The 27,377-nt window shown below is 26.8% G+C and overlaps 1 protein-coding gene and 1 long non-coding RNA gene across 8 annotated transcripts in view; one reads left to right on the forward strand and one right to left on the reverse strand.

The window, feature by feature from the left end:
- LOC136971603 (zinc finger homeobox protein 4-like) overlaps positions 1–12,174 on the reverse strand; it is a 66,440-nt gene extending 54,266 nt beyond the window's left edge. For 2 of the 4 annotated variants that reach the window (XM_067266072.1, XM_067266078.1), the window contains exons 1-2: positions 11,531–11,671; positions 10,242–10,327 (exon numbers count right to left, since the gene is read on the reverse strand). The gene's annotated coding sequence lies outside the window, so the exon portion shown is untranslated. Of the gene's footprint in view, positions 1–9,609; positions 10,059–10,241; positions 10,328–11,530; positions 11,672–12,057 lie in introns of those variants that run through there. The other 2 variants (XM_067266074.1, XM_067266076.1) reach the window with 2 other exon arrangements.
- Positions 12,130–27,377, forward strand: part of LOC136971605 (uncharacterized) — an 80,228-nt gene continuing 64,980 nt past the window's right edge. For all 4 annotated transcript variants that reach the window (XR_010880191.1, XR_010880192.1, XR_010880190.1 and 1 more), the window contains exons 1-2: positions 12,130–12,230; positions 15,783–15,828. This is a non-coding gene — a long non-coding RNA (uncharacterized lncRNA). The remainder of the gene's footprint in view (positions 12,231–15,782; positions 15,829–27,377) is intronic.

Raw genomic sequence — 27,377 nt, forward strand, 5'->3', positions numbered from 1 at the left:
TAAAATTAGCTAGAAAATGAAGTATTCAACATTTAAATTAAGGTTAAATACAATTATTATAACTTTAAAAAGCATCATCGATTGTAGACAATAAAATTTATTTTAAAAATAATCGAAACTGAGCATTAAATGTATGCAAATTAAGTTTAAAAACACAATTAATGCGGCTGTAAATCGAACGTGTATGTTGAAAAAAATATTTTGAGAGGGAGAACGGTCTCCATTTATATTATGCCACGATTGTGGAAGACGACGACGTCTTAGGAAGAAATGGAAAAATATGGCGCGACCTGTTAAAGTAGATGCTGTATTAAGAAACACATCAAAGAAAGGAACCATGAAAAACTATTCCATTCGTCTTCATTTAATCCAAACTTTGAGTTTTCAATGAATAGGAAAGCTGAACAATTTATAAAATCAATAAGACGAAACTCGACTGATTCTTTATTTTACGATAAGATAAAAATTTATTTAAAACGATTATTGATACCTGTATGAAAAGTATAGAAATTGATATATAGCTTGGGCACAGATGACTCTTGTTGGACTCTGTCCATATTTCATCAACAAGTTGACCGTGCTCAGACCAGATAGCAAAGATCATTAATTTCCATGTCGAGTAAAGTCGCTGGTCATCCATAACGATGATTTGGAGATGGGGGAGAAGACTGCTGCATGGTCAAAACACGATATATAACATAGTCCTATGCCTTAGGCAGAAATCGTAGGACACAGTTGATGCCTTGTCACTTGTTGCGTGCGCGCGGTGCATTTCACGAACTTATTGTTGAGTCTACACCTTTTGATTGTGTTCGGTGGAAATTGTTATCAATAGATTTCATCTGAAACGGTCTAGCGACATCGCGATTTACTCTCTCCCACACTGAATTATTTCGATAGAAAACTCCTCTCTTTATTATTATTATTATTATTATTATTATTTTTATAAAGTATTATATTAAATAATAAAATTTTCGGATAATAAACCGTGAAGAGCGGCAGCCAAAAAAAAAAAAGTAATATTACAAAATTTCGTGCATTCGAAATATTGTTCCGAACATTAAATACAGCAACTTTCTGATGATGTATGACGACTCCAGAAAGAATAATCGTTACAGTAGATCTACGGATTATTTAGACTCAATCTGATCACGTGTACATATTGGATTTGGAAGGATCAGATAGTGACATAGCACTATAAGCTTCAGCCAGACTTCTTAAAATTGTTTTATAAACAAATCCATTGATTTTCGACTCGCACGCAGTCAAATAAACACATTTTTTAACCTTTTATCTTTGATTTAAAAAGAAAAAGAGAAAAAAAAATAGATTAAATTTAACATTTTTATAAACGATTAAAGTGGATTTTTCCACGGGAAAAATTGTTTTACTTTCCAATTACTTTCAACGTTATGTATATATATACAAATACACATAGAGCCTTCTAGAGGAGAAACTAGGACTTTCTCCAAGTCCATAGTGGTTCCTACCCCTATAAATTGATATTACTGCCACTAACAACAGATAGAATTGTTTAAGATAGCTTTTTATTAAAAAAGAAACATTCTACGTATTTCATTCCTTTAAAAAAAAAGGCAAAAGGGCCCGCTCTACCCCAGGGCCTCCGTACAAACACTCGACGGCCCTGTATATAAACAATACAAGATCTGTTTATACGAGTGAACGTCCAAGTAAAAAAAACGGTAATTTTGCTCGATAAAATGGTATTTTTACTCAATATAAAGTATTTTCTAAAACTGTACAGAGTCAAATACAATCTAGAGAATATATTTATTGTATAAACCGAACATTTGATGTACTGTACGGCACATGAAAAAGTTTTACATTAGATAATTAATAAGGCGAGCCATCAAGACTGAAATATTTTCATTAAATGAAATTAGCCATTACGTTTTAAGTTCGAAAGTTTTAAAATTAGACAGGAATATTAAAATTAATTACTCGAAAATAGAAATTAACATAGTTTTATAATCGTTTTCATTTATATAATGAATGTTTTAATGCCCTAATTAAAACTATTTTTACTATATTATTGTTTACAGAAATTTACGTGTTTAAATTGTATATATACCTATTAAATATTTTACAAACGACTTTATGGCGATTTAAATATGTTTAAAGTCAATTCTGCTCTACTCGACTAGGCTATTCATTATATGCAGGAATTTATCTAAGAATCTTCCCGCAAAAAAATGGCAGCCAGATTTTTCTTTCTTCCCCTCCGAAAAGTAAAAAAAAAAAAAAATCATCCAATTGCAGAGTTCTGCTGGCGGTTGATAACACATGATTGTCCATACATTGATTTCTGTTCTTGGAACTAAACGAACCTTAGCATACTTTCATCGTCCATCTGTCATGGTTAAGTTCTTTGCCATCATCACTCTTCTCTTTGTCCGCGATCATAACGTGGACATTAATAGTTTCAACTTTCGTCAGAAGTTTCCCTGAGAGTGGCAGCGATGTACAGACTCCAGCTGAGCAGTTTTGATATGGAGATGCTAGAGATGATGTAATTGTTCGGCATTCTAGACATCATTATCCAAACAAAAGGAATCGTTCCGTATAATATCGGGACCCTTCCGACTATCGGAATTCGAATAATAATATGATACGGTTAAAATACTAATTTCTAAATATATGCGAGAGGTTAGAGAGTTTTTCCTTTTATTATGGTAATTTTTAGGGAATTACTGATCAAATGTTAAAATCTACAGAGGTACTTTTCATTATAAGAAATTTTAAGGAGTCTATTGATTCTCTAAACGGAGTTCATTCCACCTATTTCCCATTATAGAAAATGTTGGGTATCTAAACGATTAAAAAAAAAAATAAAATAAAATAATCTCCTCTGGGATCTTCGGGGGTCCCGAATTAGCTTTGAAGATTTTAAACAAACTGTTGATCGAGCACTAATCTGTACAACTATGAAAAATTCTAATCGATTTAATACGTTATTACTCTATAGACGTGTGCGTGAAAGGGTTTTATATTATAGGAATAATGGGAAGAAGTTTATTAAATTATTTTATGACGTTTTAGCGGAAATTTTATTTATTCATACAGCAAAATAAATAATGCCATAAGGTACCCCACACGAAATAAAGAAAACACCCCTTGAATATTCGTAAAGTTTACTATTAACTATGAGAATTTAAGGATTATAAGCAACTGATTGGAAGATTAAATTTATTTATTTAAATATAAAAAAGAATTTAAGGGCTCTTATTTTAAAACGAAGCTTTCTTTTAATCAGAAAAATCAGAAAAACATTTATATATTCGTTTTATTTCTAACGTAAAATCTACAGATCGTAGAGATAAACCCAGTAATGAATCGACTTATCATTTGAGAAATTTTTCCCATAACTTTTCAATTATGAGAATTTTAATAATGTGCGAAGTGAAAATAGAACAATTTAGAATTAGTAAAAATCATTACACGTTATTCTTTTGTTTCTCAATAAAGGAAACACATAACTTATAAACCTAATCAATGAAACTTGATTGGAGCTAACTCGAAGCAATTACCCAAACTTCTCTTAGAAAAGTAACTCGGAATGGTCGACTTAAAAAGGAAAAAAAAAAAAAAAAAACCAGAAAGAGAGAGAGAGGGGGGAAAAAATTAGTTTCTCGGACTCTTCAATGGCGGTCCAGCATTTCGAAACATTACCCCTAAGGTCATCAGGTAAAGAAGAGTGTATTAAACCTTCATCTAAATGCTTACTTCCAGTTTATTCTGTACTTTCACAAGGTCAATTCAATCTGTGCTCTGGACAGCTATTAGTTTCGATAGTAAACCCTCTTAACTTGTTACAAGGAGTGAACAATATCCTGTTGGATTTACGTAACCCTCATTTTGCACGTGATTGGTTAGAGTCGAAAGACTTAATTCGTTAAAATGTATTCCGAAAGTTACACTAACCATTTAATTCCCCCTCCTTTTTTTTCCTCCTCTATCCTTCCAGTAGGCGCACGAACATCTTCAAAAAAAAAAAAAAAAGAAAACTTTCACGCCGAATTTTACGAAAATGGATGCGGATTATACGCGAGCAGAGGTCAACCGTTTTAACATTTTACGTTTGAACTCGAGCAACATCGAAAGGATTTTAGATTATGGAATAAATCTTTATACCCTGGAAAAGTAATCTTCCTGTCGCTACCTTCAATAACGACCAGTTCACAAATCGATGAAGTTTCGTAAAGATGCCTTTTTTCTTTCTTTCTTTCTTCACTGACGAAACCAAATTGGTACACTAAGATCGATGACGTCGTCCAAACTCCGCCTCGTATATGACGACGTCGAAAACCGATGGCGTCATCGATGTTGGCCTTCCGTATATAAATATTTTTATGGTGTTAAATTTCGAAAATACATTATTCCAGTATGCAGGTCATTCTATTATCAAAGGGTGGAAATATCACCAAATCAGGTTTTTGCTAAAAATCTAGGTTAATTATTACCAATACGAGTGGACCGGGGATAAAAATCATTCCGCGTTTAATTCATTAGATTATAAATGGAACAATGAAATTATCATCATCATCATCAACAGCGGCAGTATAAATAGTGAATTAATTGTACGAGGAAAGGTGCCTAAAAATTCTAATATTTAATTATGATTTTTTTTTTCTCTCTCTCTCTCTGTCAAGTTTTCCTTCCAGATGAATCATTAAACTATTTTTCTGTCATTTTTGAAGAATAAATCGAATTTGCAAACATTAAATTAACCTTATTATTCGAAAAAATATCGGAAATTAATATCGTATTTTCCCCGTTCAAATTAGATTAGCATACTTAAAAATCGAATGCTCAACTCTGACGTAAGTCTTTCTTATTGGACGATTACCGGATCTACGTCATTTTTTATTCTATTTTTTTGTTTGTTTTTTCTTCCAAAAATTACCTGTTTAGTAATTTGATTGGTTACTTTCGGTAGTAGAAGAGTTCCCGTCTAAGCGAACGGAACGACCACACATACACACACACACACACACACACAAAAAAAACAACAAACAAATAAAGTTATGGATGACAAAAATATCCGACACGTGACTCTTAAAAACCTTTTCGGACATGGGGCCACAATAGAGATTTGGGGTCGTGTATTTAGAATGGGTGTGTTCTGATATCACTCTATTGTCTTATACGTAATATACACCACTTAAATATCCATACAACACAGAAAATTGAGGAAGTTAGGATAATAACATCGTTTATAGGTTGTAACAAGTAGCTCCCCGCCCTGGCCATCGACTGGACGCATCTACCTGAAATTTCCCATCTATTTATATAAACTGGATGCTATTTATTCAACTGTCTATACATTTCCTATACAGTAGATGGCATTAAACAGTCCGGTTTCCTCACCTATGACTCTTTACCACCTACTCTAAGTTAATGATAAAAAATGTTTTGGCTAACTGACTTATGCATTTATATACATGCAGAGATTACTTATTGTTTGTTAAAATCGATTTTTTATGGAAAAGATAATATAACCATCTGTTGTATCCTTGCCCCACATTCTGACTACTTTACTAATGTTCCGTTACTTGTTAAAGTAAAATAATAATAAAAAACAAAAAAACTAAACTTGCAAATTTTCTTCTAGTAATTAGTGTGACATAATGATTAAATTAAATTCTCTATTAAATTCTATAAATTAGTCATCTTGTGGATATTTAGTAGGAATGAAGGCTATTTAAAGCTTTTAATTAACCTAATGAAGGGAAGAGTAAGCGTCATCTAAATATATAGCCTATATTTTTTGATGCATTTCTTTTTAATTAATTAAAGTAACAACATTTAGAAGACGAAACGTTGAATAGGAGAACGAAATTCAAACTCTTTTCCGACATGAAAATATATAAAATAATGCAATTTTATTTATATCGATCGACAGACAAAACACGGGAGAAGGGCGATTGTTAATGCAGATTTTTAAAATGGTAAAAGAAAGAGATATATTAGATAATTAAGCCAATGAAGGGGGAGTGTAGGTTATTAGAAAAATTCTTTAATCAAGCTCTTTTACGTAAGGCTACAAAATGGCTTCACGCTAGAATTTCTCTTCTAATTCAGAACATTTGACATTTGTTGAAACTGCCATCTAATGACATTTCAAACAATGCCTAGCTATTAAAGATAATTATGACCTAATTTAAGATATTTCGTGCCACGTTTCTGATAAAATTCATTAAATTTCAAGGATACTTTTCTGGAAATGTATTAATGGCTAATCTATATTTTATTACTTTAAAAAACAAAATATTTACTCGAATTTGTTTTATTAAAATAAAAAATAAAAAAAATTTTTTTAACCATTCGGTGTAAAGGTTGATTCGTTATAAACACAGGAGAGAATGTAACCCTCCCCCCAATTTGGTAACGCGTAACCACATTGCCACATATACGATCTTTAATAGTAAGCTACAGTTGGCTATAACCATAAAACACTAAACAAACACACACATCTCAATTAATGCTCGCTACAATAACAAACATGTCGACAGTGTAGTGCAGAAAGCTGTATAGGAACTATATACCACTAAAAATTAATAATCTTCCTAAACAAGAATATTACAGCGTGCCTTTAACTGGTATGACAATTCTTTTATGGTCAAATTTTCCTTTTCAATAAAAGCAAATATAAATTTACTTCCTCATTTTCCAAAAACAAAAAAAAAAAAAAAGAAAAGAAATCCCATTTCTATGTCAATGGTTTTATTGTTGTTTTTTCTCTCTCTCTCTCCACGAAATATTCCAATTATTAATTAGGATAAAACCATTATTATTATTATTTTTTACTTTTCTTGTGTTTAAACATTTAATGTGAGTGATATTATATAAGAAATGTGTAAATCTTTATAACAAGTATACTTGTAAAATTCAAATTTGGAATATTTAATTTTATTCTCGACTTTACAGAAAAATAAAGGCGAAAAAATATGGATTTTGTAATTCAATAAAGGTATTTTTGGCCAAAGAAAGAATATTTATGTACCAGTGAGGCGAATTTTTATAATTTGAGTATATTTCCTCTTTGGAGAATATGGATTATGCAATTTTTTTTCCACTCCTCTCTCTTTCTCTCTTCTTTTTAAATCAACTATCTTTCCTCTGTTTTTCTTTTTTTTTTTTTTTGTTGTTTATAATTGGTAACAAAAATATTCTTGTGATAAATGAATTATTAGAGAATAAAAGAAAAAAATGAATACTTAGTGCCTACTATAAAATAAATATTTATATAAAACATATTTAAAGAAGATTGTTAATCTTCTCTTAGTATAATAAAGTTTAGTTAAGATCCACTTTTGTTAACAGATTAACACATTCATCACTTATATTTGTATGTATATCACTTGATTTTGTGCTCAGTTAAACTTTATTTAATAATATAAAACTAGAGGATAATAAAATTTAAAGTTTTTAAAGAGAAAATGATTCCAATTCTAATGAAAAAGTCTCATCTTAGTTGAAAACACACACACACACACACACACACACACACACCTATGGGGATAAAAGTGAAAAAATTGTTGAATAATTTATTAAATAAGGATGATAGAGAGCATTAACACCATCATCATTACAAAAGAGATTAAAACTTTCTTCTAAATGCGTTTTTTTTATAAATAAAAACTCTAAAATTGGTGTTTTCTGTAGTTTTTTACAACACTTTATCCAAAACGTAGCAACTTCTCTCTTACACAATTACTTAATTAATACAATTTATCATATTAAACCAACAAAGAATACTTCTATTAATATATATATATATATATATATATGTGTGCATATATAAATACCTAAATTATATATTTTAAAATTATAATAAATTATAACATAATTTAAGAAGTAGATAATAAAACGATTGCATCACACGTATAGCCTAGTTTAACGTTATTAAAACTACTTTTTGGTCAAATTTAATAAGAGAAAGGTTACTTATTAACTTAAATATTATCGGATAAATCTAAAGTTAAACGAAAAATACTTAAAAGGGGAACGGGTAGGTCTCGTCTTAAATAGGTCTAAGTCCAAAGACTCGTTTGCCTTTTTAACCTTATTGATTTGAATGGCTGATTTTAAAACTGGAATTTCTTCGGAAAATATAGAATTTAACCGAGGAAAAACAGTAATAAATTCTTTAAAGTACACTATTAGTTACAGTACGGTATCTATTAATAAAAATTTTGAAACCATTCCAATTAAGTAGTTATTTAATCGTAGAAACCGAACACGAGCCAATTCTGTAAGTCTAATGATTGGAAAAGAGAATAAAGAGAGTGGCTTGGTGTACTTCAATCGACATTTGCATGGATATATTATCGAGAGCCTGCGAGTAAGCCAAACGAAACTACTTTTCCATCATTTATTCCCATTATTTGCCTATTAAAAGTAACCTATACTTTATCTCTTATAAACAAAACCTTGTTAAAGATCTAATCCTTCCAATTAATATAACTCGCGTCAGTCAGCATCCGGACTGCATTATTCCGAGAGACGAGGAGCAGCAAAATGATAACAATATCTAAGAGGATGGCGGAACCAACTTAATCAATAGATCTAGATTAAATCGGTTAAGACCGACGTAAGAATATGTGTTTCGCTTAATAAACCGACCTAATGTAATCCTAAATAGATACTTGGTTTACTCAACAGATGGAGGCACTATTGCTTCGGTAGCAATTAGTTTGAATGAGATGGGTGGGGAGGGAGAAAGAGAGAGAGAGAGCTCAAATGATTTTGCATCCATTTACATCAGACTCCGCAGCCTCCGCGCCATCCAGTGTGCGAGAGGGTCAAAAATCTTTAGCAAAACCAAAGCACTTTCTAGCGGGGGTGACGGGGCCAAATCCAAAACAAACGTGGCCCAAGCAACGCCAAACAATCAGTTCTTGGGAGTGGGATCAATTAAAGAAACTCGGACGAATATAAACCGGTCACTATACTACGTACGGTACTTCTACACACATACACACACACACACACATATATATTTATGCGCAATAACCGCGCGGCCTCCATTAGCATAATTTTATTTAGAATATTTTAAAGATTAATCACACAATTATTCCAAAATAATTGTATAAAAGGGAGAAGTTACGATTAAAATGCCGGCCATTATAATATTTTGAAATTATAATCGAAAAATTCGTTTGCGTTTTTGCATGCCGTGCAAGTCGGGCCGCCGAATGAATTATTCATAACGCTTAATGTGGTAAGAAACGTAAAGCGGAGGGATGCGAAAAGCTTTTGCTGGATGGGGGGAAGGGGAAAAAAAGGCCCGAGTCGGACCGGGTGTCGAGATCGACAGGTGAGAGAGGCCCGACGACGGTATAACACGGCAGAAGAGGGTGAGTGGAAGTTAACGCGCGGCAAAGGGCAACAATCCTTTGGAACGGAAACGGTGCAACGTCCCACCGGCGGCTGACTTCCGCCGCGGCAACCGGGCCTCCCCCGCCACAACCGGAGACGACCAGACACCGGCGAGTTTAAGGTGGACCGGCAGCCATCTGCGCATAAGTTTCCGGCCGCGCGTTTTACAATGGTGCGAAAATGGTCAAAGCAACAATCTGCACGTACCTTTGGCTGTAAGCATTGCTCATCTGCTCGACCTTCGGTCAGAATGAGATGATTGGACGTCATCTGAATGTTGCCGAAGAATCTGACCTCATTATGATATTCAAATAGCGAGGGGTAACGCTATCTATAAATGAATGTTTGCGCTCGTACACAGATTGGCTGGCCGAGACGAGGCTGATACACGGCGGCAGCTCCCATTAGCATTGCATTTGCCCGTCTAGCACATTCCTGTTTTGCACCTAAAATGATTCTCGGCTTTTTATTGGCGAAGTCGCCCCTTGTTTATGACTCGCAGCTGTCAATCTCGCACCGGGATAATACGACTGCTTGCCCGGCCTGCTGTTTGTCTTGACAGTAACGCCATAAGGAGCAGGACCCCTGCACCGTCTATAGAGAAGCTACTATCTCTCTCTCTCTCTCGCTCTCTCTCTCTCTCAAAACAACCAGACTGGAATGCGAGGAAGGAGCAGCCATTTTCTTTCATTCTAAAATGAAAAATTTTAAATCGCCTCCCGCTTTAAAATAGCCGGCCACGCCTTAACTTAACTACATTATTACTAGTTAGTGAACGATTTAAATTTGAAATCTGACTTAATTTTAAATATTTTAAAATATATTTTAAAATTACTCACCGGAATTTGCATTTCATCTATTATATGTTCCCGCTTCCCAGGGTGTCTTCTTCGCTGCCTGAACCATTTCGGAGTTCATCTCTACACTGTTAATTAAGGGAAACCAATGTTTTTAATTCGGAAAGGGTAGAAAAATTTACATCATCTGTAGGATAGTTTATAAGATTTTTTTGTTTAATCCGTTTGTTTATCAATGACGAACAAAAGGCAATTCGCTAATCGTTACATAAAATATTAACATTCATTATGTTAATCCTCTTAATTGTTCTTGGAGGTAATTAAAGTGTTAGGCGCTAGTCTAGGCTGGGTTTTTTAAACGCGGTACTGGTTTTAAAGCGATTTTTAAATGTTTTTAAAATGGCGCGGCGCCGTTTCGGAAGGGTTTTGAAGCACTTTAAAGCGTTTTAAAGTCGGCCGGAGACGGAATCCGGCGCGTTGGGAGTGTGAGAAAGGGGTGACTCCGTGTAAAAACGACGTCTGCCGACAAGAGTAACGGAATGTTAAGCAGTCGGCGGGCGAGAAGCGACTGACACCGAGGTGTAGGGTCTGGTGGACGGATTCGCTGCCGACCAGGAAAAGTAGAACACATTTGTAGGGTGACGACGGCAGTGGTAACCGAAGCCTACAATGCTGTAGGGAGCACCCACGGCAGCCTCCACTCGCTATTACCAGCCAATCGTCGCCAGATTTCGGTGGCTGCTACCACCGCGTGTCTATTAAGCCACCACCGCCGGCCGCAGTCCATTTGGCGGCCGACACCGAGAAGCCGTAACACTGCGGTCCATCGACTGGAAGCCGGCATGGGTTCGGTCCCGTTAAGTCTCGTCCTCCGCCGAGTAAAGCGCACATTTAAATAAATAAATAAAGAAAAAGCCGCCAACTCCGAACGTCCCGACGTACCGACGGACGGCCGTGCCGTGACTTTGGCATTTACAAGTATTACCGTGCCTGAGCAGGTGGGGAGCGGAAGGCCCGCGGTTATCCTCCGACGGAATCCGAATAACTGCCGAATCGCCTGTCACTGGAAGAGTCGTCGCCGTGTGCCCGCCTCCCCTAATACGTACGTGGTACTCATACTGCAACGTCATGTCGGAATACACAAGCCGTCACAGAAACGAGTAGACGGCAAAAATACCGTAACAAGGTACGTCAATTACTCTTATCTGAAAATACCCAAAAGCAGGCGGCAGCCGAGAGACACCGGGACGTGACCATAATCGATTATCTTACAAAGTAATCTTTTACCGTAAGAATAAGACAAAAACAAAAGCGTTCACACTGTAACTTACCGATCTCCGACCAGTCGCAGCCGGATGCCAGCATCGTCCATATGTCCGCGCTCAACCGCAGCACCGACGAATATGAATACCTAAGACAGTTGAATACCGATCCGATTTTATCGCCTCCCAGTCAAGGTTACGACTAGCTGCATGTCTAAGCTTGGTTAGATCATCTAACGAGTGTATGGGTCCCCGCTTGGTCTGTGTGTCCACCGAGAATGACGCCGACACTCTGTGACCAACGATAGGACAGAAAATCCCGGCGCAAGTCATTAACAATGGGCGAATTAATGCCTCCCTGTCGGGGTGGCGAAGTACGGAGCGATGAAAATGTGACACATGGTGTGGCAAAAACGAGGCTGTCTAATCCTCCACGTCTCCGACAAATCGATATTTACCAGCAGTTGCGAGTCTGATGTGGACGGCCGCACTGAGACATGGTCAAACACATTCGTTTACAATAACACTATCGCTACGACCAATTAATGCTTAAATCTACCTAAAAATGGCTGTAAGCTGTGACTCATGCCACCTACCCTCTTCCGTCCTATCCGACTTGGCATCTATCGCTTCTATTCGAGTTTTCCGCCACATTCATGTTGTCATCCGAGTCCGCATGATCGTACTCTCTGCTGTCTCCAACAGTGTTTTCTTCGCCATCCGCCGCCCGCAGGACATCGCTGCCGACAGCAACTGTGAAAATTGCCCTGTAAGTAAAGATGGTATTTTACTCTGCTAATTAATTATTCAAAAATTAATTGCAATCCATCGCGCATGCGTCCGCTTTTCACCTAAGCGAATAGGCTTGTGGGTAAACAGTCATGGCGGATGGCCCAGGCTCGCTGCTTTGTTTGCTCCGTGATTTCCGCGCTCTCCCACTTCCATTCTCCGTTTCCCCCTTTACCTTAACATATATATACACGTATATACGTTTATCTCTATACCTAGACATGTATGTAACACGTATTAATCACTAAAACTTACTTTGGCCTGTCACTAACAATGATGACTTGGCTTCTTCAAATTAAATATATTTTTTAATGATTCTATATATGTATACAGCATACATTTAAATCCCTTTAAAAGCCCCTTTCTAGCTTGGCCTGTAAACAATTCTCTCTTGTTTTTATCAAAAGATTTGAATAATAAACTAATAACTTGTTAAATTCTACATAATTTATTAAAGAGAGTGTGGCTAATGTGTTAAAGAAACTTTATTTTTTTACTACAGAAAAAAAAAATTTGATGTAAGAAGAATTTGAACTTTTAAATAGAATTAATGCGAAAATTAAAGGGAAAATTCATTAAAGGAGTTAATTGTTTCATTTAATATTAATAAAAATAATTTACTAACATCTTTATATTAAAACTTGGAGCAATTTGATTAATAAAAAATTCAGTATAATAATTAAATTAAAAAAATTTTTTTTTTATGCTTCGAACAAACCGTTTCCTATGAATTGTTAAATCAGAAATATATATATATATTTTTTAGAATTCGAATTTTATTATTTTCTACATCTGATTTGTCTTTTAAAAGATTTTAAATCGACAATGTAATACCATATTTAATTATTAAAGCAATATTTTAATTATTTGAGCACATTAAATTATTTAAATATTACTTTAAGCATTAAATAATTTCAAATTTATATATTTTTAAATGCTGTCTAGTTGTGGATATTTTTCTATTTCATTGTTTTTAATCAATAGTTAAAATATTATACATTTTTAAATTATACTTTAATTAATAGACTGAAAATATATAATTAAACCTTTTAAACTGATAATAGTTAAATGCATTTGAAATTTTATAAATGAAAAAATTTAATTAATAAAGTAAAAATTTCTGTATTATTAATAATCATTCATTCTAGTAGTTTCTTCATCTGAAAATATTAATTTAATGTTGTTTGTATAATCTGATTAAAGGTTTTATGCTAGGCATTATGTTGTAAAAGATTAAAATTATTTTTATCTTAAAATTATAAATACTGTATACATAATATCCTAATGTCTTGCTTGATTTATTTATAAAATATTTTTTGTTTTTATTTTCTTAATGGGGCGACGATTTGTCCGCAAATATTTTGCGTCGGAATTTTAAATGACGTTCTATAAATTTATAATTTTACTTATATCTAATAATTTATTTAAATTATGAATTTCAAAACAAACAAATTATTTTGATAAATACTAGGGAATTAAATTAATATTTCTCTAAAATTTCTTGGGTTATCGTAAATTGAATTTATACCGATATTAATTACTAGTAAAATATTTCTGTCCGGTAAGCAAATCGTCTTTGAAGTCGAGATAATGATAAAATATTGTATATATTATTTATTACAATTATTTTCAACATTTAAATAAGTAAAATATAATTTTTAGATATAATAAGTTATGCTAAAGTGTGCTACAAGATACTGTTATATCGACGTGATAATTAGTTATATGTATAATTAAAGAATACAGTAGATTATTTAGAATTACTTATGAAAGATTTAAATATAATGAAAAAAAAATGTATTTAAAATAGTAATATTGTTAATATATTTAAATTAACGCGAATTACTCGCTACTTTTCCGGTTTGTTAAGTTATTTCAGTAATTTACAAAAATTTTCACCAAAAATTTCATATTGATTATATTTTCTACAGCACTTTATATCAGAGTAAAATAATATATATATTTCGGAACAATGTTTATTCTTGACGTGCATTAAGTTTATTATTGTTGACGGTATTACATCTCTACTAATTAATTAAACAAACAAACAGCTAATCAAACTTATTTAATAAATAATTAATTTCTTAAAACAGTGATTTAACTTTTAAAACATTTTTTTTCAAATTTAACATTTTATCTTATAAAACATATGAGAAAGAGGAGAAGAAAGTTGTTTCTTGTTAACTAAAGTAATATATAATAAATTAGAATGCTTATTAATTAATAATTGCAAATTGATTTATTTTTTAAAATTCCAGAGAAGATAGTGCTATTTATAATTTAAATTATGCAAAGTTTTAAATCTATGACATGTTAATCATCTCAGATTTTTTTTAAAGTAATTATTTATGATGTATTTGCTTACTTTTTAAAAACACTAGACGAGTTATTATTTTTCTTCATTTTAAATTTTATCAACAAAATAATAAAAATAATGGAAAATTTTTAATGCAAAGGTATCATAAACTATAACGTCGTTCGGATTTTTTACATTTTCGAATTTGTAGATGTTTTAATAATCAGCATCGAGTAAGTAGTCAATTCTCAGTTCATAAAGTATTATGATTACTTTTGATATAATTTTCATTTGTGCCAGTATCATTGCTTTCGGTGGAATATATTTTATATGAATTATTTATTTTTTCAATCTGTATTTTTCTTTTATTTAGTGTATTAAAACATCTTCATGTTTGCTTTAATATCAAATTTGTAAACAAATTAGTAATTTAACATCATATTTTATAATGCAAACTAATGGCTTAATCATAAGCCAGTAGTTCACATTTCATTTTTACTAATGGCCTAAAATAAGTGATATTGATACATAATGCATTCAAAAATTCTGTTAAGTCATAAAATATTTGTAAAGTAAAATATTCAAATCCATGATAGACAAAACAGAATGGTATGCTTTACTACTTTAGACTAATAAAAAATAAGTAAATAAATAATTTTTCTTTGAAATATTATTTTTAGATAAAAAAAACATTTACGAATGTTTTGAACTCTACTTAATGCATGTTTAAAAATTTTTAATTAATGTTTTTCTGTAGAATAAAATTAGTTATTAAATAAATGAATATCTTTAAGCAATTTTATGTAAGTAAATATTTACATACATATATATATACATACATACATAATTTAAGAATTTATATAGTATTAATAATGTTTAAATTGCCCACGAATGGATTTAAATTCGAAATTGAATATGCATTTTGCATGTAATATAAATTAAATCAGGCTGTAAATTAAAAAATTTTTAAATTTGTAAATACTTTTTCTAAATTTTAAATAACATTAAAAAAATTGTTTAAAAAAAAAAATTGAAAAATAATTTCAACTTTTTAATGTAATTTTTAGTTTAGAAAATGATTTAAGAGGATATTTTTTTAGTATAAAAGAGCAAAATGAATTAAATAATATTTAAACTTTTTTTTTAATTCTTGATAATTAAGAAATATTTAATTTTTTATTTAAATATTCTTGTATGATTGTTAAAGATTTGATGAAACAAATTTTTTGTTAACAGGTATTGTATCTGGAGTCATACAGTTTGATAAAAAGATAACTTTTAGGTGAGTGTTAAACATTTATTATTTAAATGAATCTTTATATATTTTTATTCAAATTAGATTCTGTCAATTATGAAATCATTTCATATTCATATTTTTATCAATGTAGATCATAGCACCTCTTAGAAAGATGGAAACAGTTTAGAGAAAACGACACTTTCCGCACCTCTTCCGACACCAAATGTTTATTAAGACGAATGTTTTTGGTTACTTTCAGAGGCCTGCTTCGGGTTTTAAACCGATATAAATTCCCAGTTAAAAACATACAATTTGTATTGTCTTAAAACCTGAAGAAGACTCCCAAAAGCGGCCAAAAACATTTCTTTTATTAAAAATTTTGTGCCGGAAAAGACGTGGAAGGTGTTGTTTTTCTATAAATTATAGATTATCAAAATGTGTTATGGAATAATTGTTGCAAATACTTCACTAAAATACTGTTAAAACTTAATACGCATGCATTATTTATTTTAAATTGTTTATCCGATAACCGATAATAGTTTTTATTAAAACTTTATATAATTGAAACTTTATAGCAAAACTTGCCATGCTTAGAGATAGTTTGAAATTTTTAGGTAATTGATTTATTCATTCACAATTTGAATTTTACAAGGTCTATATTAATTTGATTTTCAATATAATCCTTTATAGATATTTTAGTTCAGCCCAGTCTTTTTCTGATTTAATATAAAACTAAATTTTTATCTTATTTTTTATTTTGAAAATATGCTATCAACAGTAATACATTAAAATTCATACAAGTGTTATTATTTCGATATGTTTTTTTGATCATTTTAATCTATTGTATAGAATTTTTAATTATTACTAATCGGAACTCGGATAATATGTCGATAAAAAATATTAATAACTTTGAATATTTCAATATATCAATGATTTATAACTGTTCTGTAATTACTATAATGCTATATAGCAATGAATATAACAATTATTACAATAAACACATTTTTTGTGAGTGAAGTTTTCAATTACACATCTATTCATCATTTGAAGTCCTGATGAATAAATATAAGCTGTATTCAAATGCTGATATTGAATTAAAAGAATCATGTCAGCTGCAGTACTGCTATAGTATTATATATGTTTTCACATTTTATTTACTCAACTTATTTGTTATTATAAGAAATAGAAATTTTATATATGTTTAAAAAATGAAAAACTTACACTTTAAGCATTGATATAAATTTTATTTTAGAAATAAAAACAAATTCAGATTTATTCAAAATCTGTAAATTATTTCATTACTTTGGTAATTCTGGTAAAACAGCATTTTCTTCTTTATGTATTAAAAATTTATATTTTATTGCTCTACATATAATAAAAAGTTTTTTCAAAATATAATATTAAACTTAAAACTTTTTATTTTAATCTGTACTGAATTCTGCGAAAAGTTTATTTATTTATTTATTAGTTTAAATACTGTATCTAAATTATTTATCAATCTATTAATAATTGAAAATTAAGCCATTTTAAAATATATTTTAAGATTTTTTTTTTTTATGCTGTTAAACTTTATTTTTAGAAACATAAATTATATAATGTTAGAAAATTTTAATATAATTAATTCATGCTGTAAAAAGGTTTTTAATGTAATATTAGTTAATTTTATGAAATCTTGTAATCTGTCGTTACTTAATGAATATACATTAAAACAATAATTAAAATTCACAAAATTTAATTTTTTTTTTTTTAAATAAATATTTAAATACAATGCAGTAATATATAAATTTATAAATTAAATAAAGATCTTATTGATTGAAAAATTCTGTTTACTAGGAGAATTATATGTTAGAAAAATGAATAATTTTTGTATTATTAGAAAATATTGATATTTATTTTATAATGTCACATTAAAAAGAACTGTATAACTTATATACTTTTTAATAATAATAATAATAAATCTTCATGTAGCATATATAATCCTTTAATTTGTCATCTTTTATTTTTTAATTCAAGTAGCAGGTATTTTTTCTCTCTTATTCTTATTTATCTACAACTTCTAGAGAGTCTTTGAAGGAGCACAAAGTTTTCTTACAGTTACATTGAAACCATAATAGCTTTTTACTTTTTTTATCTTAACAAAAATTATAACGTCTATCTAATACATTTACAAACTTAATTTCCCAATATTTATCTTATATATAATGTCGTAATGTTATGACATGTAAATAAATAAATATTAAATGTTCTTCAATAAACATTCTCTTTGAATTTTATTAAATATAAAATGTGAACTTATAAATATCTATATCTATACATTTGATAGACATTTTTGATAGACCTTAAACTTTAAAAAGCTTTTAAATATGTTAAAACTCCATTTTAGCATAATGATTTCATATTTAAGAATTATAAAAATTTACTATAAATTTCAGAAGTATAATGAAAAAAAAATACAGTAAAAAATAGATGAAATCGAATTGAATTTCATAAATTAAATACCGAAAATAAATTACAAAAGAAAATGATACATTCATTTAATTTAAAATACAAAATAATTAAATATTTGAAAATGATTTGATAGATCTGTCTGATAGTTAAGTGTCGTAAATTGTTTGATCTATTATTATTCAATTACTGAATTTAACAAACGAAGTCTTATGCTATTTTCTTGAATTTTTTTTATTCTTATTTGGTAAATTTTGATGAAAACTGTTAGAATACTATAATTAAAAGGAACGCTAATATTTTTTATACATAAGTGAATACATTTAAATAGAAAAACAGGAAAAATTGTTTTATGTAAAATATTGCACAGTTTTTTCATTTAGAAAAATAGGAGTAGATTCTTGTCGACAGAAAATTCTTCATCACTCTTGCAAGGCAATATTAGAAAATTTTGAATTTTGAACATTACTTTTTTCATAATGATTTATTTAAATTTATTTAAATATATGAACCTACAATTATACTCTTAAAACTCTAAATTATTAGTACTTGACTTTGTTTTTCAGTTGCTATGACAAACATTAATAGTAATATCAGAATATATTATAATTGTATAATATAAAATCATATATTAATCTAATTCACTTTAAACAAATATGTTGAAAATTTTGGTCCTTTTCTTCTATATTGAGAATGATGTGAATAATACTTTTTAATGGATTAGATACCGACATGTTTAGGAATTTAGTTTAGAGAAATCAACTTTTAAGGTTTACCAAGACCAAGAAGGTGAATTTAATTTAAAATATATATATATATATATATACTATAATGCAGTATATATCAAATAGTTATTAGATTATTTAATTATTTAAAACAAGCTTACTATTTGAAATTACTTTGGATATTTTTTGGCAAGTCTGTACTTTGAAACTCATTTGTCTATGTTTATAATAAATACCTTGTTGCATTTATCCAAAATCAATTGGACTGCTAATTTTGTTTAAAGAATATTTTCTTCAATTTACATTATATTGTATTTGTTGAGTTGTAAAATAAATTGATATTTTACTGGAAAATACTATATATAATGTTAGTCTTTATCAATTTCCATGCTGCAAAATATAAATCTTCTCATTCTAACTTTTATGAATCTTATATATATATAACTTATAGAAACTTTAATTTAATAAAACTTATCTTCTTTAGAAGTAGAGTTATTTTTCTCTATTCACAGAAATGAATTTTACTAAAAAAATAATTACCTTTGTTCAGTTGAAATATGAATTGTGTAGAGTATTCTGTATATTTATATTTTAATTAGCAATAAATATCGAGCCATAATAATTATATGCAAGCATTATTCAGTTTTGTTTTAAATTATATGGTAATTCAAACAGATCTGTGTTGTTAAACATACTTATTCCATTTATACTATAAAATAAAAATTGTTTATTTTGATCTTATGCTAGCCAAGATTTTCTATTACAATAGATATCAAATATATTTGTCAGTAAATATAACATATTTGTTTTTAGATTTCTCTTAATTTCAAATATACAAGAGAAATATTTTTTTTACTATAAATTTGATATATATTAATTATTTCAAATTCATAAAATCTATGGCTCAGACTGTTTAGTCATTCATCCAATCAGCTGTTCAGCTTCTACCAGTCATTATACAAAGTTAAAACAAAATTTGTATGTCTTTAATCTATAGAAGAATAGCCAATGTTATTTTATGAAAAAGGTTGATTGCTTATGTTCATATTACAATTGGAAGTAAACAAAATTTTGTTTTGTTTTTATTAATTACTTTCAAAAAATTAAAAAGTCTAGAATGTAAAATATATTCAGATATATTAATAAAAATAACGCTCTTTATTTAATGATCTTTAATTGCTGATTTTCTCAAACTCAGTCATATGAATCAGTCAAAAAAAAAATGTTATGGCCAATGTGAGATTCTTTCTGCCTTCTGGCAAACCATAGGAGCTTCTTCATAAAAGAAGTAAAGAATAAAATCAGATAGAGCCTATAACAAATCTGAAGAAAGAAAATAACTTCTTCTTAATGGGAATTAATTCTATGATATTAAAAGTATATGAAACCAAATACTTGATTATTATTTGTTTTATTATATTGAATGAATTTTTAACTTTTAACCACCAGAAATTATTATACCATTGGAAATTCCATAAAATTGTTATTTAATGCCTAACATTGAATATTGTTTTTTGCGGTCCGTTTATTTATGTTGTTATAAAAAAATTAGTTATGTAGATGAAAGAGCAATTATAAAAAAATTTGAATATCTTTAATTATTGAAATAATATTTATATTAACAGTAGTTATTTACAAAAAAATATACAAATGTATCTAATTAATAAATCATTCACGAATAAATTTTTATTATTTTGTAAAATTTACACAGGAGAAAAAATTATAATAATAGAGATTAAAGATGTTTAACTGGAATTGAAAATACTAACAAATTGTTATTATTTTTTTCAACTTAAAATTATTATTTATTAAGAATAATTATTAATAATTTAAAATGAATAATAATTTTACAAAAGTTGAAAAAGAGAAAGATTAAGATATTTAAAATTTTACATATGTATTTAACTTTTTCAAATCAAAATATAATTTTTTTTTTTTTACTTATATTACATAGAAACTTATAAACTACTACTGTAATTGTAAGATAACATTAATGATATTTTTATTACTTGTGTCATTTGTAAATATACTTGTATACTTTATATATAAATAACATCTCAAAACCTGAGTAGTAAATAACTCGACACCAAACGATCGCCTAAATTTAAAGTATTTGTATACTTTAAATTTAAAATCTTAATTACTGATATTTTATAGTATTAGAAATTTTATAAATGAACAAATGTTCTAACGAAAATTATTACATGCAAGGTCATTTAATGTTTTTTTACAATAATATAAATATATTTGAATAGTAATACTTTTAATGTTTTATTCACATCAGTCCTGTGATACTGTTAATATTTTTATATATGGAAAGGCAATATGGAAATTATAAATATCCTTATGAATAAATTAATAAAGAATTATATTTCTTATATTTATCAGTAAAGTTTTGTAGTGTATTATTTACATCATTAATAAATAAATGTATTTGCCCATTTTATCTATGATACAATGTCATTTATTTCTCAATGCCAAAATAACATCAGAATAAAAACATGAATTGCAGAATTATTTATTTATAAAAATTAAAATTCTTGTAAATGTACTGTACATTACAACAACTAAAAAAATTTGTAATTTTTTCCATATACAAAAAATTGTAATAAATTGTTATTAAAGAAATTATATTGTCTAATTAGAAATAATTGTTTATAAATTACAAATATATATATATTTTTTAAATTGATAATTAAATTATAAAAGTACAAATTTTACAATATTTTAAACAAGTTTTAAAAATGAATGTAAATAGGAAATTTAAATTATTAAATTCAAAAAATATTATTAAATAGAAAATTTATTTACATATTATATAGCTTTTTGGTTTTTAATAATTATATGTTTTTAAAGTTATTGATATGGTTAATATGAATTAGAATTCATCTATGGTAACTAAAGGGTTCTGTTAGAAACTTCTTTAATAATATAGAAGTGTTGTTAGGGAAATTATTTTAGAAGATGAAACTAATAAATTAGAATTAGAAGAAATTTAAATCTGTAGAATCTAGAATTAGCTTCAATTAGAATAAATTAGAATCTGTTATTTCTAGTGTTATTTCTTAAATTAAAAAAAATAAACTGTTTATTTGGAAATTTTATTTTATTTTTTTTCATTTAAACAGTTATATCAGAAAATGGATTTCAATTTATTCAAATTTATGTCTTTTTTATTTATATGTATGATTAGTTTACATTTTAAAACTCAAAGTTAGAGTATCCGAAACCTAAGGAAATCTAATTATTTAATAATAATTCAGAAATAAATGTAAATGATTTTATTTTTATATATATATTAGGAATATCTTAATTCATTGAAAAATTATAATTATTGATTATGTTTTTATTTGTTAATGTATTACTGCTGTCCTCACTTGTAATGAGATAAATACTAATAATGTTAAAAAAAAACTTTTCTAATTTTAATTTTTTTACATGAATATTATTTGTAGAATTTTTGTTTTAATTTATTCTTAAATGTTATGAAATTAAAAGAATAATGCTTACAAAAAAGCATTAATTTATTATAAATAGCTAGAAATTTTATAAAGTTTTGAAATTATATAGGCAAAATTAAAATTTTATTTAAAGTAGATTAATATGAATTCATAAATAGGACCCTTTTTTTTTTAATTACGTTTAAGGAAATTATAAGTGTTTGAAATATTATTTTGTATAATTTCCATTTTAATTTTAATTAATAGATTATAATTATTTTATCTGATTTTGTGCAAATTTAGATTTAATTCGTGATCCAGGCGTAAACGTTAAAGAAAATATAGATAGCTGAAAACCATTTGAAGATGAAATTATTCTTAAATAGGAAGTTCATTTTTTGTTTTTGATCTCAATCATATCTACTTATATCAATGAAAGCAATCAGTTCTTATACTGAAAATGATTAGATACAAAATTATATTAGATTTTATGCTTTATTATACAGTATTAAATAAATACTATAATCAAACCAGAAAATTATATATACTCCATTTATAAAAATATTACAAAGCAATTGATTTTATATAGCTATATTTTTTTTATTTAAAATAGTTGATAGATATACTTTATAAAAACATAATACGTGTATTTTTTTAAAAAAAATTAGAAACATTAACGTATAGAATTAGTTTATATCTATAACATCATTATTATGAATTTTCTTTAAATTGATCATAGTCATGATATTTAAACTTATGATAAAAAATCATAATGATAAAAATAATAGCACTCAATTATTATTTTTATTATAGATTTGTCTAAATTGATCATAGTCCTATATTTAAAATTTATAATATGATGCTCCAATTACTTTTTATAAACAGAATATATATGATGTAATAAAATTAGCCAGGAATATGTAGAAAAAATAAGCTTCCGAAATAACTTCTTTTAAATTTTAAAAAGATTCTTATGATAACTTATTAAAGAATAAAGTTCTAATGTTAAATACAAAAAAATTTTAAAGACATTTTTTAATTTTAAAATTAACATTTATAAATTGCACATACACAAAAATTTAACCAAGGAACAATAACAGATATTACATTTTTTTTTTTTACTTTTATTCATTATTTAAAATTTATTTTATTGGATAAGATATATTAATTTTTTAAAATACATTTAAATAAAGTTAATGAAATGAAGTAGATTTTGATTTTAATTTAATGCTATAAAAGGTATTATAATTATTTTAATATACTTAAATGGATTCTTTACTTTTCTGTGGTCAGTCCCAACACAGTTTTTTTTACCAGAGGCATTTTGCACTTCGGCTTACGGCAGCTAACGCTAATGGATACTTTTCTATTAAAGACTGAAAAGACTTGGGATTAAGAAATTTATTATAAAAAATAATCCATAAAAACTTATTTTGTAGAAACAATAATTTATAATGTCAAATATATATATACATATACTTGTATTTATATTTATTTGATTCTAATAAATAGCTTAAAAATTTAGATAGTAAAATTTTTTAATTATAAACTTTAATTTATTACGTACACACACAAATTTTGGTTGAAAATTTTAATAAAATCATTTATAGGGAATATATAAATTCTTAAATTGAAGTTAAAATGGAATAGTGATTATGAATATTCATATTACAATTTATTAAAAGTTATACCGATTTCAAATTTTTATTCTGCTGTATATTCTGCTGAAATTATTTTTTAAACCATTTTATTGCAAATATACAAATATAGAATGCTTTAAATTGAAAATAGAAACTAAATAATTTTGCTTATTAAATGTAGTTGATTGCAATTTTTTAAAAAATATACATGCAACATAGTTTAATATCTAATATTATATTAATAGAATTTGAATAAATTTTTAAAATATTTTAGTCAAACTTAGAAAAAAAAATATATATACAAAGAAAAATAAAATTACCTGGGAAATTATTGAGTAAATCTTATTATATTTTTCTCTTTGAACTATATTTTGGAGGCACAAATGCTTTATTAAGATTTGCAAAAATAAAAAGAAGCATTATAAATTACAAATGAATTAGATTACATTGAAAATGTATATTTAATCTACAATATTTCTCTTTCGATTTATAAAATTAAGTATTGAGAAATTAAAATGTTTTTATAATGACAATAACAAATTGATGAAAATTGACAGTATAAAAGAAAATAATTTTTAAGATATGATTTCAGTACGGTATTTTCTTACATAATAAATACAATATATAAATATTTTATTTTTTATAAAATTAAATATGAAAATTTTATATTGAAAATAAAGTGATTCATTTTTTAATACAATTTCATGTGATATGTTTAAAAATTTTATAAAATTATAATAAATGTTTTACAATGTTCAGCAATATATTTGATTTTGTTACAAAAAATGATAATGGAACAAATGAAATTATCTATAATGGTGTCTTTAATCTGAATACATATTTTGCAAATGTAATAATAGTAATTTTAATAATATATATTATAGTTTTTGCAGTCGCTAGCTATTTAAATTTCAGAATGATTATATTTCGATATTGGGATTATAATTTTTGCAAAATAATCTTTATCATAACACATGAAATACTGTTTTATAGATACATTCTTAAATTTATTTATATATTATGTGTTCAATAAAACTGTATTTCAATAACAATATCTTTATCTCTACTAAATCTAATTGATACATGGCCTTGGCAAGGACAGTGACTTTTTCTAGGATGAACTTATGTGTAGGAGATAAATCTTTTATAATAAATTTATTTATTTAATACGGAATACTGTCATAGAAATTTTTCTGTAATTTCAGAAAATTTATAAAGAAAATTAGAAATCCTTTTATCTTTAAATAAGGATATTGCTTCCATTGTAGGAATAATAATAGTTTATGTAGGACTTCTAATATGTTGGAGTACGTGAAAAGCATAGTAGTCTTTATAAAATTTTTCATGAAAACTACAATAAATATATATCATATATATAAAAGTTTATTACAATAATTTATAATTTTTTAAATTTATTATATGACACATTTTTATTATTTAATTAATAAAATTCATCTTAATAAATAATACTTAAAAAGGCATTCAATTTAATATTAAATTTTATTATTATTATTATTATGATTTTTATAAATTTTAAAGAAAAAATTAAGAAATTCATTTATTTAATAATCTGATAAAACTAAGTTATTATTTGAAACCAGTTAGGTTACTTGTCATCCAAGGTGAAATAATTTTCATAAACTTTAAGAAATATATATCTTTAGTTCTCTTAAGTTTTGTTTATTCTATATTTTATATACTTTAAATATAACAGGAACTCGACAGCCGGCTTATTTTCTTTTTAAATAATTTTATTTTTTGTTTTTTCGTATCGGTCTATTCGAATCAACTCCGTTATTTATATATTTATAGCAATAATCTAGTATTAGAAAATGTGAGATTAGTTAAAATATCACTGTGTAATTATCTAATATTTTAACTAATTTTAAATAGAGAACTGATTACGTGCTATCAGTTCTATAATCAATCTTACATTAATAAGATTAATGTTTTCAATGACAAAAGCATTAATATCACTAATATGAAACAGGCTATCAATAAGATTCATAATACTTTCAGTTAAGTTTGAAAACTTATAGTAAACGTAATTAAATTGTTTATATATAGAATAATCAACCAATTTTGATTTATAAATTTATTTTTTTGGACTCGAGAATACTTTAGATCATAAAAAATAATATAAATGTGACTACTAACACAACCAATTCTCAGTTTTCTGAAGATTATTAAAATGTAAGTCAAAAATATAAAATATATTGATATTTTAAAAACTACAGAAAGAATGTTTAAAAGTTGATAATTTTCAGTCAATTTTTGGATTTATTTTTTGAAATGATTATATTTTTAGGAAAAAATTTCAAAATTTAAGTAATAAAATATACTTCTGCATTATGAAATTTTATCGTTATACAAGAGAACTGTGTATGGTACATTTATAATTGAAATATAAGAAATAAAATGTTTTTTAATAATGAACTTTCATAATATAGAAAAAAATAGACATTGTTATATTTGCTTATAATTGTAATTTATATATAAAGCATTATAATTTTTTCTTAGGGAGTTTTCATGAGAGTTAAATAATTTAAATAAAATAAGTCCAAAAACACTGTCTATTAGCATCTTTATTTTAACCTCAAAGACAATTTTTGGACTTTACAGTTTGGGGTGTAGGTGCATTCAACTATTTTAAAATAATGAAAAAATTAAGGTATTTACAGATTACTTTTTGTTTATTATTTGAAGGAGTTTTTATTTTTTTATTATTTATTATAAACAATTATCTATTGCAATTTTAACTATGAATTTCTAAAATATAAATTTCTAAACAATGAACAATTCAGTCAGACTCATTAAATGTTTAAATATATAATTTAACTAATAAACATAATTGTCCTTATTTTCTGTAATTTATATATATATATATATATTTTATAAGCTTAAAAATAAGATAATTAAATAAATTTGTTTTGTATTATATTTTTTTTCCCGCTATCTCATTTTATATCTACCAAAGTTGTAATTTTGTAAAAAAAATTTATATATTTTAAATATTTTACAATATACAAAGGCAAATATATTTATATTTTTTTGCAATGATTAAAAATATTGCTTCAAAAAATTGATTTTCAAATATATATTTTTGTAATTTATATGAAATTTAAAATATGATGATTCATTTATTTGAAATTTTATTTATTCGTTCACATTGATTAACAAATTTATTAAGTTTGAATACATTTGAATAAATTTATTTATTAAATGAATTTTTATTTAATGTGCAAGATATATATTATTTTACTATTGTATAAGGGTTGCGTGCATGTGTAGTACAATTAATACAGTATATATATATATACATAAATTAATATGTGTACATAAAT

This window comes from Centruroides vittatus, unplaced genomic scaffold, assembly GCF_030686945.1.
Source record: "Centruroides vittatus isolate TY-2023 unplaced genomic scaffold, ASM3068694v2 contig_2634, whole genome shotgun sequence".
Classification (NCBI taxonomy): Eukaryota; Metazoa; Arthropoda; class Arachnida; order Scorpiones; family Buthidae; genus Centruroides; species Centruroides vittatus.